The sequence below is a fragment of the Saccostrea cucullata genome, unplaced genomic scaffold (assembly GCF_032062105.1).
Source record: "Saccostrea cucullata isolate Sc308-1 unplaced genomic scaffold, CSIRO_AGI_Scuc_v1 ctg6435, whole genome shotgun sequence".
Taxonomy (NCBI): Eukaryota; Metazoa; Mollusca; class Bivalvia; order Ostreida; family Ostreidae; genus Saccostrea; species Saccostrea cuccullata.
The window spans coordinates 18,149-34,336 of record NW_026936733.1 but is presented as its reverse complement, the minus strand read 5'-3'; the positions used below and the strand labels follow the sequence as shown (position 1 = coordinate 34,336).

The 16,188-nt window shown below is 32.8% G+C and overlaps 1 long non-coding RNA gene across 1 annotated transcript; it reads left to right on the top strand.

Annotated features, from left to right (window-relative positions):
* The first annotated feature begins 1,967 nt into the window (after window positions 1–1,967).
* On the top strand, window positions 1,968–2,760 carry LOC134246400 (uncharacterized). Its single transcript, XR_009987624.1, has 2 exons — window positions 1,968–2,111; window positions 2,279–2,760. It is a non-coding gene; the product is annotated as an uncharacterized LOC134246400 (long non-coding RNA).
* The last annotated feature ends 13,428 nt before the right edge of the window (window positions 2,761–16,188 follow it).

Sequence of the window (16,188 nt, the reverse complement as noted above, 5' to 3'; positions counted from 1 at the left end):
ACCATTGAGATAGAAGGGAGAGCCTTCGGAATGTTGATATCTGGGTTATCTTTGCACCACGTTTTACTACTTTCATTTTCGTGCTTAATTGTACTTGTTCTTACTTTAAAAAAATTATGAAACAGTATCAAAACCCATTTAAACACATTTTTCTATAGGCTGTGCTCATTTTTCATCACCAATTTATCACAATTTGAAAGTTTTTGACAAAATTAAACCACATCGGAAGTGACTTTGATCTTCTTCTGAGGAGAAAATTTCGCGTCACATCAGGCCCCGGGATCATGAAACTTCTTAAGCTTAAGTCAAAATCTTTATTTTATTATAAAATGTTGTTAAGGTCAAGAAGACCAAAATTGAAATATTTTTCAATATTGCTTCTCAAAAGAGTTGTTATCTGCAAATTTCTAATTAAATTCCTCAATTAATGAGTATTTTATAAGTGATAGAAAATTTGACTTAAGTCTAAGTTAGTTTCATGATTCTGGGATCAGGTTAAAAGAGTGTTAAAGTGTTCTGAAAAAATCTTAGAAACATTGAAACAAACTATTTCAATCGTACGAAAATGATAAGAAAGTGCTCGTGACAGTCTTTTATCAGCTCAAGCACTCTGAATTATCCTTAAAGCGGCGCACGTATATGCTTAACAGCCAAGGATATTGACCAAAAGGCATTTGTGTGACGATCCACTTTCAAATTCCCGGAAGTGAATCTCTTTGAACAAATTTGGGATTTTAATAGAAATGTCAACACCCCCCCCCCTTTACTCACAATTTCAATTGTTTGAAAAGATCTATGCAGTACATGTAGATGGGGCAGCAGATGGGTCAATCTCCTATTCAGGGGTACATGGTATCCAACAATAAAGACTGACTTGTAGTAATTAGAGCAAGTAGTGAGTCTTACTCCATCGAGATTTTTTTGTGTGAATTTTCATTTTGAGGGTTCATCATTTCCTTGACACTTTGCTTAACATTCTGAAGAGATACTTACATGAAATTTACGCAACATCAAACTCAAATATGCATCATTAACCAAGAATGAAAGAAATTATTTATTGTTTGCATTTGCTCTTTAAATGTTCAAAAATGTTAGGTGAACACTTAGAAGTTTGGTTCAGTGTATGAGTAAAACTAATAGTGTTTACAAGCAAAAAGACTCTTATATGTTAGGTACATTGAAATCCTTCATTTTTTCTTACAGATCGAATTTTGCCCACGAGCGTTTTGAGTAAATAATACATGTATGTTCGTCTGTGCATGATGTTCATTAGCTTTAAATACCAAAGATTTTTTTAAAACAATTTAACATTTTATATCATACGTGAGGTTTTACCAAGGCAACATCTTGAGTGGTGCTTCAACCCGTTGGGTTGCACCACTTTTGTTTTCAATAAAGTTTGATGTTGTATTTCACCGCATTATCACATCTGTATTTTGTAACAATATTGTGGCTGGGAAACCACTGTTTTGTAATCATTTATTGAATTGCATTTCTGGTCAAGCTTTACATGATTCTGTTATGTCTCCCAGCCAAATTCTTTGGTAATTGTTTTTATAAATGGATTTCGTTTTTCGTCATGTAAATAAATGACAAGATTTTTACACTTAACATGTCTTCTGCTATGAATTTTGGAAACAAACTGAGCTGCTATGTTGCCTTGGTCTACCAGTAAAGTTTTAACATAAAATGAATTAGACTGCGAATTTTCCCGTCTACCTGACCAGTACCTAGAGCTTACATGTACGTAATGTACTAATGTACTTTTAGAGTAAGCTTTACTTTCAATCTTAATTTTTTTTTTAATTTTCTTTTTTTTTTTTGGTAACAACTGCAAAAAAAAAAAAATTCATGTGTTCTATCCTCACTTTTAAGAAGTCAAATATCCCCTTTTTCATTTTGTACAGATGAAAAGAGATGCTAAGCATTTCCTGTTTTATTAACCGGAAAAGATTACATATCAACAGAAGTATAAGATTTTTTTTAGTCGAATCAGAACATAGTGGGTTTTTATCTACAAAGATGAATTATAAACTGGTGAAAGAGCTTTTTATTTTTTTAGACCTTGTCAACTGGAGGGACAAAGATTGGTGATAACTATTCAGTGTAAGGTATGTATTATAAATTCGATTCGTCGACATTCAAGTCATATTGTTTTCATGCTTTGAGGGATGATAAAGATTCAATAATAACAAGAAAACCTACAGTGGCAAATGAAAAAATTTAAAAAAATCCCTACCTGTTCTATTGATAAGGTTTGTTTATTAAATCTTTTCAGAATGGGCCAGTTATGTTCAAGTTGTCAACAACACAATACCCATATTGCCAACGCTTGTGATTATTTCATTAGAATTGTTTTGTCTGATAACGAGGGCAGAAAGACAACACAAGAAATCCGTGGTGGAGACTATATCGTTATCCCTACAGTGCATGGTTCCGTCACCCTCAGTGTCTTTGTCCAGACGGAAATGGGGGGCTTCGACGAAAATGCTGCTGCCAGTTGTACGGATAGATCTGATCAAAGTTTTATAGTAAAGGGCCACCGTGGTGGTAATGTGACAATTAGTAAAGCAAAGTATGGATACATTTGGATTGAAGATGACACCTAGAAAATATGATAGAACTTATTTTTCATTACGCAAATAAGACAAGTGTTTCTAATATTATTTTAACTTGCATTATTAATCATTTTCAAAAAATTATTTTGTTATTAAAAAAATATCTTTTTCTGAACGCAATACAATAAATAATCCGCTTTAATTTTTCTTTACAAAAAATACAGTGATTCATTGTGTATTTAAATGTTAAAATATTTTCATTTTCTATTTTCGATGAAATAATAACAGAGCCAAAAGAAATCAGAATACTAGTATTACAGAACCAATTTCTAGCAGTGCACAGCGTAATGACGCTCTCCTTTGTACTTAACTTCATGAAAATGAAAAAAAGTAATTGTTTTTTTTATTTAATCTTCATGTACTCGTATGATGCCAAAGCATGTATATGAGCATTGTGTCTGAAAATTATTTTTAAGTTGAACCGAGTGTAATTTTGTCCGATGAAATTTGTGAGAGAGAATTAATTAATCTGTCTTTTTTTATTTTGCTATATGTTCGAGGGTTGTCTCGTAAAATAATGGACAAAGCGTTTTTCTCGGAAAACAATGGACGCACTGGGCTGAAATTTTCAGCAAATTACATAATACCTCGCTCTTAATTGATGTGATATCATTTCAGCAAATGTTTAATTATCATATATGAGTATAATGTACTTTTTGGTACAAAATAAACAAGAATAAGCATTTTATTATGCCTTAATATGCGCAAGGCATGGTCCTACGGCGCACCACTAAAAACTGAGAATTTCCCCCGAGAATGTTTAACGCAATATTTCAAATTAAAAATTATTAATCGAATCTAATTGTGACAAAAATTATCTTATTTCAATTCCTAGTCTATTATGACGTCATTTTAAAAGTTTCATGTTGATTGCGTCATTTTAAACAGTTTCCCGAGCATTTGAAATGCAATAGTGGACGCTACGGCGCACCGGAATGCTATTCAATTTTGTGTAGATTTAGGAATGACGCCTGTACATACTTTAAAACAATTTAAGACGACTGAAGAAATATATGAACGTCTCAAGATCTTTAGTTTACAAGTGGCATGGGCGATTTTTGAGTGGAATTTCAGGTACTGAGTCCCGTTGGAGACCGAAACATATAGACAAACAACTACTGGATGCTGTAAAAAATACCATCAACACTGACCGTCAAAGAACAGTTCGGGAGAGTAAGTTTAGTTGGATGTTTAGTTGGTGTAAGAGCACCGTCCATAGAATATTAACACAGAACTTGAGTATGTCCTACGTATGTGCGAGATGGGTCCCTCGCTTGCTTACTCAGGATCAGTTAGCAACTCGTGTTCGAACATCAGTCCAATTCCTGGACCTTTGTAGGACCGATCCAACTTTTCTTAGCAGATTAATCACAACAGATGATACATGGGTCCATTATTATGAACCTGAAACTAAGCGAATATCCATGGTCTGGAAGAATCAGGACAGTCCCCCGAAAGCGAAAGTTGTCAAGACTATGGGAAAAGTGATGTGCATGGTCTTTATGGATATATCAGGTGTTATTTTGGTTCATATGGTGAAAAATGGCTGTACGTTGAATACAAATTACTACTGCAAGGTATGTGTATATTTGGTACATGTAAAAAAAAATTAAAAATTTAAAATTTCATAAGGGCCTATTTAATCATAATGATTAAAATAAAACATTTGTATATATATTATAATAAATCATAACTACCTCATTCCGTTATGTATACCTAATTATTATATGATTGAATAATTTCCATCTCTCTTATTGGCTGAGATCCAACTATGTTAGAAAAATATTACGTTGTTTTGACCTGCACGTGACATTCCAGGTGAATACAAGGATGTATTTCCACTACATTGATCTAAAAATAGATCGGGAAATTCCAACTTGATACAAATTGTTTAGGAAAGCTATTTAAACGACTATGACTTTTTTACGTGCGAACAAAACATAGCGGAATATTTATTTTTGGGTGAGAGCGGTAAGAGGGGATGCAGGGACACCCCTTCAACACTTTTACTTAACAACAATTTTTACTTTTTGGCTGTCAGTTTTCCCTGATAATACTCCTTCCTTTCAAAATATATCCTATAAAAATACTTACATATTTTTTCATGATAACTACAAATGATAAAAAAAAAACCTTCAAATTGATACGACTTGTAAGTCTTATTTACATTTTAATTCTGCTTCTCTTTTGTATTCGGCTAAGACTTTATTAAATGCAAACAAGCAATGGGCTTTATCCTTTTATCAGTGAATCATATAATAAAACAATTATTACTGTTTTTTTCGGTCAATACAATGATTTAGACATCTTCGAAGTACAATATTCACCTCGCCTTTCGGGCTCGGTGAGTATTGTACTCCTCAGCTGGCTAAATCATTGTATTGACCGAAAAATCAGCAATAATTGTATAGTATCTTGGCACTAATAATTTAAAAATCAAATTAATTATTTGTTCTTTTAAAATGCTTAAATGATTTTTTTTCAATTTTCAGGTAGTTCGCCAGGATTTGTTGCAAGCTGTATGCAAGAAGCGCCCACATCTTGCAGAGAATCTTGAAAACATGTATTTCACCAAGATAATGCCCCAAGTCATCGGTCGGAACGCACAGAATTTGAGCTGGACATGTTAAGGTTTCAAAGAATAGAGAATCCTCCGTACACACCAGATCTGGCCCCATTGGATTTCGCATACTTCCCAAAGTTAAAAGACTACTAAGGAGGTCATCGTTTTGAGAGTCGCGATGAAATAAAGAATGAAATAAGAACATACAACAAGACCTTAAATTGTCAGTGATTTAAAGATGCTTTTAACAAATGGATGTGCAGGCAACAGAAATGCATTGACAACGGGGTAGATTATTTTGAGAAGGTGTAGAAAGTTCGTGACGTGCGAACAAATACGAGGACGTTATTATCCGTGCGCCGTAAGGCAATACCATCTATGACATTAAATGTCATATTTTTTTTTATTTGACCACATATCTATTTCAAATTTGCTATAAATTTAGAAAAAAATATATACTACATTATAGTAAACATTTCGTAACGCAGAGTTGATTAGGTTTTAATCTAGACAACTTGTCCACGTTTTTACTGGACAACCCTCGTATATATCAGAATATGTACTATTATTTGAGATGCTAATTTATATTCGGTTAACCGAGTACTTTGTAAGATCAATAGTAACCGGTTAAAATATAGTCGGGATGTAGACGTTCATGTCGATATGATATATTCTTATGAGCTTGAGATAAAAGGTACGACAGAGTCTGACATATCTGTTACATATTTCGATATTTTAGTTTTAAAAAATGTTAATGGTAATACGGAGTTTATATATTATTATACCTCATTATAGATATTCTAAACAACGCGTTATCTGATTGGTTCTAAGTTATCACGTGATCGGGTGGTAAAAATTTCATATTTCCCGGCCGTCGGTACGCTTTTCATCATATTCAACCTCTTCGGAATTCCTAGTGTATTTTCCCGCAATATAGTTCCTGTTCGTTGAACGAAAACTCCCTAGAGAAGTAGACGTCGCAATTGCCTGGTTTACGTCACAAAACTGATGATAATGTGTTGAGCAAAGGGTTTTATTAGTAACTTTATGTAAAAAATGAAAATGAATTTGAGAGAGGTGCCGAATTGAAAAGTTTATGTTTATTTCAAAGGTTTTGCTTGTTTCGGTATAATAAACAATTCATTGCATGAATGTTCGGGAAACATGAAGACTTATTTCAGTACTGAATCCAAATGTGGGTCAAATCTTATAGTTTGATATGCTCACTTTTAAAACTATGTAATCAGCTCAAACGAGGAAGTCTCCAAAAAAAGTTCACTTCCGCACTGATACTTCAACGTTAAAGTACAAGGTAAACTTATAATTTCATATTAACTAGCAAACAAACTAATACTTTCCTAATAAAGAAGGTAGCTGAGGAAAATCGAACAATCCTTTCAAAAGGTAATTTTTAATTTTAGGGGCTTATATTCCACATACTGTAAAACAAGATGAGATGATATATTTTTTCGTAGTATTGTAATTATCATTGAGCCATTTGTAATTTTGCTTCTTTATTTTATGCATGTATGAGTCAATCCGACTTACTTTTCCGGGCCTTTTTTTATAATGTTTGCACTATCATAATTAGATTATTTAAAATTCGGTTTGTTACATTGGATGATTTAGAAGATACTGTAAAAGCCCAAATACTCATGGGGGATTAAATTTTAAATTAAATTAAATTAAAAGAACACTCAACGAAATTAATTCCCACACGAAATTTTATATGACTATATATTGAATAGGATTACTTTTAAAACAACGAAATTAAATGCCCACGGAAATTTGTGCTTCTACAGTATCTACGTTTTGCTTCAATAATTTTTAACAAGATAATTTCTTTTAAATAGAATACGCTTGTCGATTACTAATGCATATGTTGTTTTGCAACAAATAATTATCATTGCATGAAGATATCTATGAATGTGAATGTTTGTATGAAAACAAATGAGTCATATTTGGCGTTTGAAAAGAAAGATTATCTACAAACAGAAAATACTGTAAAACATGAAATAAAACATTGATATCCTACTGTAATCTCTTTCTTCAAATCGTTTCAGTATGGGCCAAGTATGTGGTCAACACAATACCACCATTGCTAACGATACTGATGACATCATCAAAATTGTGTTGTTTGATAATGACGGCAGAGAGACGACACAAGTTATCCCCACCAAAGATTACTCCACCATCCCAACAGTACACGGTCCTGTTACTGTTAGCGTGTTTCCTAGGAATAAAGAGGAAGGTTTTAAAGAAAATGTTGTTGCCAGTTACACGCATCTATCTAACAGAAATTTTATTGTGAAGGAAAATGATCTTGGTCACGTCAACATTGTCAGAGCAAAGTATGGATCGGTATGGAAGGAGGATGGTAACTTGCCAAAAACAGCAGCTCAGGAGATTTTTCATTTATAATAGTGCTTCAAAAAATACTTTTCATCTTAATTCTTTGATTATGAATAAAATAAATAATGTGTACAAAATTATTTCTACATAAGGAATGATAATAAGGTATATCATCTCATATCAAAAAAGATGTTCTGCGGGAAGGGAATTAAAATTTATAGATATAAAATCTACTGGATTTTCATTACGTAGTATATTATTGGCTAGAATATGGAGAGTTCCATTCTTTTTCAAAATGTGGTTATTTTTATTCATAGACAGTACCCCAAACAAATGAAGGACATATAATGCTCAACGGACTTTTTAATCACAAATGGTTTTTCGCACTTTGGGTCACATCGTTATACAGCAAATTTGTGTAACGTGACAACAAAATATATTTTAAAAGTGATTTATAACATTATTTTGGTCATATTCCTATACTTTAATTATAATCCACACGTAATAATTGGTAGACTTTTAATATATGCTCTTGGATGATAGATTATGACAGTTCCAAGACGATTTTTTTACGGTTTTTCGTCAAATGCAGCCGTCTTTGTAACCGTTCATTTTAAAGCATATTTTTGCCTTGCTTAAATACAGAAACAGTACAGTTCATTTAACTTCTGTATTTCAGTACATTAATAACACTTAGGCGCAAGATGATGTAAGTATTTCTCATCTGTTCAACTGCTTTCCATGTTTAAAAGATGGTATTTATTTCATGTTAACTTTCTGAAATCTATTATCATAAAAGATACCTTCCAATATAAAATTTCAAAGTTTAAGATCATAAATGTAAAAAAAAAAATATTTTCAATAGTAACAATTTATTATGTTTAAAGAAATATACAATACTTAATTATCATTTGACAAGATTTCTTTATGCAGTTTTGTCATTTTGCATTTCGACAAAACCAAGACAAGAACGGCAAAGTGCAAAGTACTTAGAAAAATACTCATCTGTAAGAAGTCAACTTAAATATTTCAACTAAATAGTATCAGAGAAAGCTCGATTGATTAATTTGTGAATACCTATGGTAGACTCAAACACATGTAACATCATACATTTGTACAAACAAGATCCCTTTGAAATTATCGAGTTTTAAAAGTTAAGAGTATGCTTGTAAAGATTTTGAACCTTTAATATGACATTTTAATAATACAAGGGTTATGTCTCACACTAAGGCTCGATAATTTGAAGTTTTATTGCAAGAAAAAGTGTTACGTTAATTTGTGCAAAAAACCATGGGAATTTAAATTTGAATTTTTGAGCTGTATTTGTAATACATCATTATAATTCTAGTATGGATATAAAAAGTACTTTTTTATTGTCTTGTGTGCTGAGATTCCAAAACCTAAGTCAAGTTATATTAAGTTCATGTAATAATAATGTACTACTTCAATAAATCTTCGAAATTTTTTTTTTTACTTATATGGCCATTCTGTACAGGTCTAACAAAGTTTTATTCGGAGGAGAAGCGTACAAAGACAGGTACTAATAATATGATACACCTGTCTCTTTGACTTCAAACAAGAAATTCCCAAGTGATGATCTTACAGATGCCACAAGTGTGACCCGCAGAGACGAAAGCAAGGGTATGAACACTATAAATAAAAAATAGGTGTCTGTCAGGAGATTATTCGTAAGATTCATGGTTATACTACATGTACGACAAACTAGATAGTGAGCTGACACGCATTATGTAAATTTAAATTACAACCGACGATATGAAATTTAAACGTCCGAAATTCAGACCAATTGGACAAATATAATATCTATTGAGATAAATGGAAAAAAAAACAGTGCTTCTTTTAATAAACTATGCCTGTTGAATTGTTACCACTTAATTTTGTTCTTAGGTTTAGAGAGCATGTCACTTTGGAGTTTGGGTTAATTTTACTGGATAGAGGACAAGATGTAATAACGACCCCTTGTTTGATGTAAATACAGAACACACATAAAAATGTTCTAGTTAATAGTTAAGGGCTTAAAAAGTGTTTGTTTTAAAACCAACACTAATTTTTATGCCAAGTTGAAGTCCAAGCCTCGATTCTGGTAGAAGTTCGCCAAATTTATTAAACTTTTAACTTCCGGAAACATTCGTAGTGTCCTAGCGTGACGTCATATTTATTTTTCTACATACAAGGATGTAGTAAGAAAGGGGTTCTTTCACCTAGCTACAAGAGAATCTACACTCACTGTTGGATAAATATATAATATCTTCTATAATATTAAAACATATCAACAAAGACAGCATAGACTTAAATGATTAACGTTGTCTTTTGTTTGTGATCCATTCGGTCTTCTTTAGATCCAGAATTCAGACTAAAGATTTAAATACCATCTCTTACTACCTCTCGTCTGTTAGTGAGAAGAAGCTGTTTGCAAGTCTTTTTTTTACATATAAATGTCGAACCAAGGCAAAGAAAATGTAAAAATGTTCTATTCAACTCAAATTTTTAAATAATATACATGTACAGGATTCTATTTTGACAAAAGTCTGGCAGAAAATTAAAAGTTTTTTCAATCTCATTGAAAATTACTGGTTTTGTTCATTTTCTGGAGTTTTTGATGCGTTTGTTTTTCGTTGATAAACGCCCCTTCACCACTTGCCGATGACGAGCTGCAAATTTTGTCCTTATACTCATACATGTCCAAGAACGAATTCGATGTTGATATCGACGATATCGACAATATTATGTCGATATCGTATCGATATCGATTGTGATCAGCACTATTAATTGAAAATACCTAGTACGATATTTGAGATTCTATATTATGTCGATGTCGTCGATATCGACAATATCATGACGATATCGATATCGATCCTATTTGCACAATTTATTTTCACAATGAGGTATAACATAATTTTACAAAGTCACAAGTGAAGTCAAAATTGATTCATTATTGGCATGAATATGAAAATAAATTATGATTAAGAAAGTATTAGGGTTGTTATTGTTTTAGATTAGATTTAGAGTAAGATGTTGGGTTAGGGTGACAATTCTTGAAAATGTTTTAACAATCATGATTCGATATCGATACGATATCGTCGATATCGACGATATCGACAGTAAGGTAAACTTATTAAACAGAGAAGTGATGTAAAAATAAAGTTTTTGTATTAGGGTGAAGGTTGGTAAAGTAATATGCTTTTAACAATCATGATTCAATATCGATACGATATCGTCCATATCGACGATATCGATGGCAGGTAAAAATAAAGTAATTAAACATAAACCCATTCAATGTAACAGGGAAGGTAATTACCAAGGGCTGAGCAAACATGATTCGATATCGAAGCGATATCGTCGATATCGACGATATCGACACTACAGTGAAAGTTTTTAAAGAAAGTTTTAAGTAACAGTTGTTGAAACACAATATTAAGGATGGAAACCACAATTCTTGGAACAACCATTATTCGATATCAGCACGATATCGAGGATATTGACAGTAAGGAAATAGTCTTAAACAGGAAGTTTTGTAATAAACACAAGTGAATAGAGAAATATTATAGAAAACTATAAGCAAGAGGCCCAGGGGCCACAGCGCTCACCTGAGCACATCGGCTAGGAAAAAGCACATATCAGATCAGAAATGAAAGTTGACTAAGGTGGGGGGGGGCTTGAATTTTAACCCCCCAGGGGATCATAATTTGAACGAACTAGAATCTACACTACCTGAGGATGTTTCCATATAAATATTACTAATCATGGCTTTGAAAAACTTGAAAAGAAAATTTTAAAAGGTTGCCCTATATATTCCTATGTTAAATTTTGATCAGCCATTTTGGCCCCACCCTACCCCCGGGGGTCATGATTTGAACAAACTTGAATCTACACTACCTGAGGATGATTCCATATGAGTTTCATCTTTCCTGGCCCAGGGATTCAGGAAAAAAAAAGATTTTTAAAGATTTTTCCTATATATTCCCATGTAAAACTTTGATCGGCCATTTTTGCCCCACCCTATCCCCGAGGGTCATGATTGAACAAACCTGAATCTACACTACCTAAGGTTGATTCCACATGAATTTCATCTTTCCTGGCCAAGTGGTTCTGGAGAAGAAGATTTTTGAAGATTTTTACTGTATATTCCTATGTAAATCTATGATCGGCCATTTTGGCCCCACCCTACCCCCGGGGGTCATGATTTGAATAAACTTGAATCTACACTACTTGAGGATGATTCCATATGAGTTTCATGTTTCCTGGCCCAGTGGTTCTGGAGAAGAAGATTTTAAAAAATGCCATTAATTTTTCTCTAATTCATTATTATCTCCCCTTTGAAAAGGGCGTGGCCCTTCATTTGAACAAACTTGAATCCCCTTCACCCAAGGATACTTTGTGGCAAGTTTGGTTGAAATCGGCTCAGTGGTTCTTGAGAAGAAGATGAAAATGTGAAAAGTTTACGACGACAACGACGACGACAGACGACGGACAAATTTTGATCAGAAAAGCTCACTTGAGCCTTCGGCTCAGGTGATCTAAAAAGTAATGTGTCGATATCGTAACTACATCGTGTCTTGGACATAACTCCTTATACTCGTCACATAGGGCCATTAAGCAGTGAGATATATTTTTCGTGCCAAGAACTACATGGGACCACGGTTTATACGTTCTCATCCGAAGGACCGGTCTCCATGCCCAACACTGGGATTTGAACCCTTGACTAAAGGATAAACTCCTTACTTCGTGACTCAAGAGCCGACGCTCTAGAGTCTAGATAACCATTGTGCCACGCGTACGATTTACTGGAGTTGAATACGTGCTAAATCAAAACAATTAATGCTCTTTGACCTCTTTTTACTTGAAACATTCTAATATCAACAGCAAGTAGAATTATGAATTTCAAGTACGCAATTTGCAAACATTCTCAATTAACAATAAATTTAATTTTTCAACGAAAAAATGCGTGAACAACGTTCTTTCGAAAGAGGCATATTTAGTTTTTAAAGAACGCTGAAATATTCACACCTCAACCTTCTGTTAAAAATTAAAGTGCTGATGTTGAGAGTATGCTAAAAATAATTTCTACATAATGTTCTTTCTTTCCGAAAATCATAACTTTTACACCCGTAATTCTTTTGTTTGAGTGGTATGTTGTAATCTTTGTTAGTTTTCCCGATTTTTTTTTTTTTATAATTTCCGCCTATGCTTGTGTGATGCACTGCTAATATCGTTTGGGTAGTTTTAATTACAATATAATTTCAATAAAGCGATTCCATGACTACAAACGTGTCCATTCCACGTCTACTAAAAAACAACTCAGGCATCTTTTTCCAATGGAAGTTCCTGGATGCTATGTATAGTAATCTACGGGATATGGGTTAAACAAACCCCTCTCTATAGATATCTTCTCTAGAGTTTCAAATTGTGTGGCTTCGACCCTAGTTACATTAACAACGTTTGTCATTTGCACAATAAGAAGGATTACATTACAGTGTATCTTGAAATTCAGGTACTTTCACCAAAGCAAGAAGAGTCGAAACAATAACATTGTCAGGAAATACATAAATTATTTATCATTGAGTCAAATGCTTACTGACCCATAGATTTTATAAAATTACTAATTGTCAGTCCACACTGAATTTACGGATTTTTCCTTTATTTCCAGATAATGACAAGGAGCACGGGCCGGGTGTAACCGGTCGGCAGGAGATGCTCACTCCTCCAAGCATGGCACCTTATCCAACCTCTGATGTGTTGGAAGTCTGCGTTTGCTCTGCTCCTAGTTTGTATTGTTTTATGGACTTTGAGATTGAATACTGTTTATTATCTCGATTTGTATCATGGTTGCGGTGTTTTTCTTTTGAAGATAGCTGTGCATTAATCGTCACCGCCCATCAGAATATCTAGTGATACCGAAAATAACTGTTAAATAACTGTAACATGTTTCATTATAAAAGTAGACTAAACAACAAATTCTAAATAACTTTATTTAACTTAGTTATACATGTTATAACTATCAACAAAACTTCACAACAAATACTAGTAAGTCAAAACAAATAATAATACAAATAAATGATAAAAAGTACTTCAATGCCACTCTAGGGCTTGCGTGTTTACGGATTTAAAGTACTGTTCAGTTTCGATTCCTAATTTCTTTTTTTTTCAGGTTGGTAGCACACAGGGCTTGTTTGTGCAAATACATCTTTACAAGTCTTTATTCTATTTACTAAAACTAAAAAGAGAAAATGTTTGCATATATAATTAAGAGATGGAATATTTATTTCATTAGCAAAGTAAGAATCAGAAATTCATTACATCTTCCCAAACACTCTTACCTATCCCTTTTTTTCACACCTTAGATTGACTTCAAATACATGTAAATAAAAAATATTCTTAAATGCATTAAAAACAATATCGTTCCAAAAATGAGCCTTGCTTCAGTTGACTGCATGTTATTTGAGTACTTGAAAAAAAAATGCACTTAAACTAAGACACAACAGGACATCTGAATGAAGATAAGATTGGAAGTTGTTGGAAGTTAGTGTATGTATCAATTAATGCATTATTGTTGATCTATGTCTATTTATATTGGTGATTTTCTGGCCATTAAGCATTCAGAACAATTCAGCAATTGGAATATATATTAAATGCCAGCGTATGACGATATCTTTTTTACGGCAAACACTACAGAGTGATCGTTCATCAAAACATTCCATTCTTATATATCAATGAAATACAGTTAATAGGTATGTATAACTTCTATTTCTTGTATTTAAGGTATGTCACTCTTTTCAGCTTTGTCAGCTTTTTAGAAAAGCTCACTCAGAACCTCTTACTTCAAAACTATTTATTCTACTTCAATTTTTAATTCTATAACGTAAGTTAACGTTCAATGAAAATAAATCCACAAAGAAGCAAGATTTTCGGGGGGCTATTTCTTGTTGTTGAACGATATTTGGCAGAAAATTCTGCAAATTTGCACATTTATTAAATGTAATATCTTGTATCTTTAGACTTACATACTTTTACTCGAAGAATACTAGTATTTTCCGTTATGATATGCTAGGTATATTTAATTTAAGTCTCAATTCATATTCTTAGAACAAATTTTACTACTACACTCAACTAAATTTGCGTTGAAATGAAGATATGTTAAAAAAGTCAAGATAATCACTTTTTTTTGTGCTTGGAAATCGCATATTTTGACCAATATTTCAAAATTAACATGAATGACCCCAACCCTTTCTTTACTTATTTTGAACTACTCGATACTTATGACTGATCAGCACTTAAGTCGTAAAAAGTTTGATACTAGAAAATATTCTAATGCCTATTTAGATTTTTTAATCTGGTTGCAATGGAAATTTCTTAACACGTTTCCATGGTTACCATGAACAAAACCATTTTTAATTTTACATACATTGATCATAGTGCAAGGGAAAACTATGAGTTAAAAATCATCAAATTCTGAGAACCTTCATATATCACCCTTTGCATGATTTTGACACAGAGCTTTACTTAAATGTAATACCTCAAATACGTTACTATTTCAGTGCAAAAAAGTAACACAATAATTTTCATGCATTAATTTGTAATATTTGTTCAATGATAAATATTATTCAACCTATGTTAAGTACAATAAGATTATATTTATTGCTATGGTTACATATTATGAAATGTGATAAAGGTTAAAGTTATGAACCAAAGAGAAAAAATTGAAGTGCAAAAGAGTCAACTTAATTGTATACAGCTCAATGAGATGTACACTGATGCCCTATTTTCTCTGCGATTTTAAGTCATGCAATATGAGTGCTTATTTGAATAAACTTCTCAAAGAATCCTTGATTTAATGAATTGACATATCTTCATAATATACGGTGAAAATACGGCCTCAATTTAATTAGAAAAAATGTGTAGACTTAGAAATGATTTATGGATAAATATATACATAGATTGCAAATGTTTGCCCTTATATAACAATATCTGAACAAGGCGTTTTTACACCTTTATAAAACATGTTCGTCATGAGACTATAAATTGATTGTTTAGTCATAAGCGATCAATTCAACTTCATAGGGACATCATAAGTGATCGACGTGTTCAACACATTCAATTTATACCGTGGAGTTTGAAGAAGTAAACATTTGTGAGTCATAATAACGTTTTAATAGCATAATAGCGAGCGTCGCAAAGGTGTAACGACAAACTGCGATGTCTAACGACAAAGCCTGGGCGAAGAGAAAATTCGGACTACTTCACATTCATTTTATAGGCCTAGAATTTTTTTCTGCAGTAACTTTGACCCACAACGCATAGATTCATTTGTACAGCTGCGTTCTCGCGAGAATATCAACAAAGGTTAAAAATAAATAAACACTCGCCTTGATTTTATGGCAATATTGCAGATAAATAATAAATAAAAATTTCTTTATTTAAGTAAGCACTGTTCAGGCTTCGTTTTGTAATGTAACGTCATGTGACGTCAGAATCTAGGCGCACAAATGGCACATGATGTTTGACCAACCCGATCTAAATAAAAAATGAATAAGCGTCTGCATACGCTCGCCATCAACGGTTGCACCGTCAACATATTAATAAGCATAGTTACAATTACTTGTTGCCACGGACCCCTGGCAAATCAAGAGGAAGGATCAG